Genomic DNA, 4,538 nt, shown 5'->3' on the forward strand with positions numbered 1-4,538 from the left:
TATACACACACTCGACCATATTATTTAGTGATAATTGTACATAATGGTAGGTCTGGATATATTACAACAAACATATATATATATTAGTGATAGCTTTAGTTAAACAATATCATCATTTAGGTAAAGTAACCCTAATTTGCTGTTCTCATGTACGTTTCGGAATGGTATTAAGTATACAAGTGTAGTTTGTATTTGGATTTTTCTATATTTAATATGACATACAGTTTTTGATTCATTTGTGTGTGTGTGTGTTGTTTTCATAGACATTAGTAAGTAATAGTTAGTTGAATTTAGTATTGTCTGCAGGATGTGGGTGCATGTTATTTTAGTTACATTTCAGTGTGGTTTTCACATGCGTGTACATGCTTTCACACAGATAGTTACTGTGGTTGGTTATAGTTCAATTAGTTTTTTTTTCACATTTTGTAAACTGTACAGTATTTACTTGATCTGTAAAGTGAAAGGTCCAGCTGTAAATACTGTATATACCTTTCAGTCCAGAAGTTCATTACGTGCAGAAATCTAACTAACATTTGTAAACATGTTTTAAAGTTCAAAGCTTATGTATGTAAAAATACAGACTTCAGAAGTTTTGTCTTATTAAAAAAATGTAAAATACTACATGTAAATAAGTAAAAAGTTCCGTATTTTTGTCTACCTGCTCTGTAATATCTTGAGAGAAATGTTTCTGATGTAGTTATTGTGTTTTTAATAAAGCATTTTTATAAACTTCTTTGGCATGAAGAAATTACTTGTGTATTGTACACAGAAACAATCAACAAGAATCACTTTAAATGTGAAGTGATTCAAACAGTTGAAGTGTATTATTGGGCAAACCAGATCAGTATTTAAAATGTTTTTTCAAATCAACTTTCTTGCATTTTGGACTTTACAATCTGTTGAGTTAGTTCACCAGTTTGAGCATGTGTTATGTTACTGCTGAACCAGCTTACGTATTTTATGAGGGCAGACTGCTGACACTTCTTACATGATCTTCTGTAAAAGCAACCTACAAGTTGGAAAATGCCTACCACTGTTTTATGTGACTATTTATTCCACCTTTACAACAACCCTTGAAAGACCAGATTCCTCTGTTGAATGACAATTACATCTGTTTTGTGTTTTCACAACCAGTTCATAAGGAAGATATGGTACATCGTTAAATCTTCCTTCACAAAAATCATGTCATGGAGTTGTCTAGGTGTAAATGTTTAACATCATTTGATAAAATGTAATAAGTCCATTAGTTTGCCCATCAGTAAGATATGCACAAAAGACAGACACAAGGCATCTACTAGATATACTTCAACAGAGTTTTCAAAATTGTTCTGTAAACTAAACCAAAAATAAAAGTAACACATATTTTTATTTCTTGCTTTTCAAGTTCATATGTCCTGCTGTGTTGTAGCCTACAGAGTGAGTAATTCTTCTCATGATTCATGGATTCCCTTATGTCACAGTATTTTACTGGGGGAAATTAGTGGATACAACCATCATTGAGTTGACAAGTGGCTGATATTTGTACATATAATTTCTTCTTTAGCCGCTTAAATGCTGAATAGATACATGTCATCACAACCTAAAAGGACAGCAAAGTTGTTCAATTTTGTCAAAAGATCCTGTGGAAGAGGACAGATATCTAATGAATTCTTGGTGGTTAGTATGTTCAAATCAAGTACAGAAGAAGGAAAAAAAATTAATAAATCACTCAAGAAAGCATAATGAGCCAAAAGGTTTTTCTTTCTTCATAACCAAAATGTTTTCCAAACCAGCATTGTAGACAGAATTTTATTGGATAATCCAATATGAAGACACCCTCCCCAAAACAGGTTTGCACAGAGCTTACATGATTGTCCCTCACATACGAGATCCTGGAAGACAGATCAGAGACTGTTGACCTAATGTATGTTCAAGCTGGTTTGCATAAGGGTGTACTAGAAATGGAATGTGGATGACAAGTGGAGCTCAGATCACATCCATCAATCCGTTATCTGGTGGGGGATCATCTGATGCACAGGGATTAGAGCAGTAGTACTGTTAGTAGTATTTAATATAAACGATATCATCGGAGGTATATAGCATGTTCAATAATGATGATGTTGGCCTTCCTATTAGGTCGGAGTTTGTTTTTAAAAGTACCTTTGCTTATATTTCTTTAGTACAACTGAATAATGTCTCGCTACTTCAGTGCTTTATAAAGCAATGTGGAAAAACTGTTGGTTCCATAAATACACGAGATTTTAAGTCATGAAATAAAAAATTTAAAAACACCCAGTGCCTTAATTAAACAATTGCAGCTATTAGAAATCATCATACCTCAAAATAATTAACAATATACTCAAAATTCAAGTTATAGAATGATGGTGCTTATATTAAAAATACACACAGAGAAGGAAATGGTAAAATTAGAAAAAATTCATTTCTACAATCATACCTCAGGACGTTTCCATCACAATTTACTTTTTTTAGTAGGAAAGTTCCCCCATCTTATAGTTCCTTGTTCTTTTCCCTTTTGTTTTTTCGTTGAAAGACAAAATTTGGCGGAGTTCATTGTTAAAGTGGCCACCAGGTGGAATTTTATTTACAGTAGATAGTTGGAAATTCTTGTATTTTGGAAAACGTACAGCTTTTCGAACACAAGTGTGATCATTCAGGTACTTGAATATTAACACACTAGTGTTTGAAATGTACGTATTCAAATATACAAAAACTCAATTATCCACTGAACGTTGTAGATACACTTAAATATTTATATTCGTAGGAAAAAAAACTAATCCTATTCTAGTATATTGCTTTGATTCCGTGGTGCCCTGTCTTATCACTGATAAAGTGTTTGTTTGTTTTGAATTCCGCGCAAAGCTACACGAGGGCTATCTGCGCTAGCCGTCCCTAATTTAGCAGTGTAAGACTAAAGGGAAGGCAGCTAGTCAACACCACCCACCGCCAACTCTTGGGCTACTCTTTTACAACGAATAGTGGGTTTGACCGTCACATTATAACGCCCCCACGGCTGAAAGGGCGAGTATGTTTTGTGTGACGAGGATTCGAACCCGCGACCCACAGATTGCGAGTCGAGCACCCTAACCACTTGGCCATGCCGGGCCAATGAAAAAGTGAAAGACACTGTATCGTAATACAATACTATAGGCATCGTTAACCTAAATAGATAAAGAAACTAAATGATACGATATCATACACCTCAAGGAACCATTTCATGCTTATTACCTAAAGCAGTGGTCATAGGTTTTTGTAGTTCGCCTGCTACTTCTCATAAGATTAATTATTATTAATTAGTATAAAAGCCCGTCAAAAATTGTGGAAAACCATTGTCATATGATTAATAAAAATAATATAATTTAACTAAAACGAATCTGTTTATAACTCCAAAATGCACCTACTCCGCTTATTTTAATCAGTCTCGAAATAATTCTTTAATCACCACATTTTTAGTAAAAACTACGCAGAAAAATAAATAATTATCGTGAACAAAAGTACGTGTGCACTCTAAAAAAAGATTTAAATAACACTCTTGGGTCTTAGCTGTATTCTAGGTCAGGAAGTAGAAAACAGTGCAGACATTCAGACACAAATTGAAATTCTTTCGACCGTACAAAGAATAAGATAGTTGGTAGGTAATGTGTTAAAATACCAAAGGAATATTCATAAATTAAAATTTATTCAACACTTAAAATTGTAAATACTGACAATAGTAATAGTAGGCCTATTTGTAGTTTATTTAAATACATAAACGTGACATAGGCTTAACTCAAACACTATTTGGTAAATTGTATTTTTGCTTTTGGCTACAGCTGTCATAAAACTTCCAAATTAAACTGTTTTGGTGTTATATCATCGAAGTTATCAAAAAATAAAGAATAAAAACAAAACCTTTCTAATAAGTCAACACGAATATTGAGCATTCAATTATAAACACCATAGCTGGCCTGAGAACAATCAGGTGAGATTTGTTGCTAGACGATGATGTATTAGTTCGTCAAGAAATTAATGACGCTTTTGTTAGATGAAAAAACCCGAACTTATATATCAAAACAAAACATTTATGAAATAGTCTCCATTCTTATCGATGATGCTTTTCCATCTTACAATCACGTTATTAATGCCCTGATTAAAGAAATCACTTGGCTTTCAAGCAAAAAAACATGTCAATGTCCTATTTAACATTTTCTACATTTACGTACGTTTTCCCATTAAGATGATGTTGCAGCGAACGAAAAAGACGTTAATCTGATTGTGCCATATATGGAAATATGGCGATGGGGGAAAACTTTCCAACCCAACTCCATAATCACATGCGGACGTGCATTGTTGTGGAGAAAAACACCTTTCCCACTGAAGGGCGTTTCTGATGAAAGGCTCGATTTAAACGTTCCAGTTGCCGACTAAATATCTCTGCATTGACAGTTCGAAATGAATTACTCCTTTGATGTCCCACCAAATGCAAAGCATCAACTTTCTGCGGATGGAGTCCAGGTTTTGGGGTCGGAATGGTTTTTGTCTGGGACAATCATTATTTTTGG

This window comes from Limulus polyphemus, unplaced genomic scaffold (assembly GCF_000517525.1).
Source record: "Limulus polyphemus unplaced genomic scaffold, Limulus_polyphemus-2.1.2 Scaffold2060, whole genome shotgun sequence".
In the NCBI taxonomy this organism is placed as follows: Eukaryota; Metazoa; Arthropoda; class Merostomata; order Xiphosura; family Limulidae; genus Limulus; species Limulus polyphemus.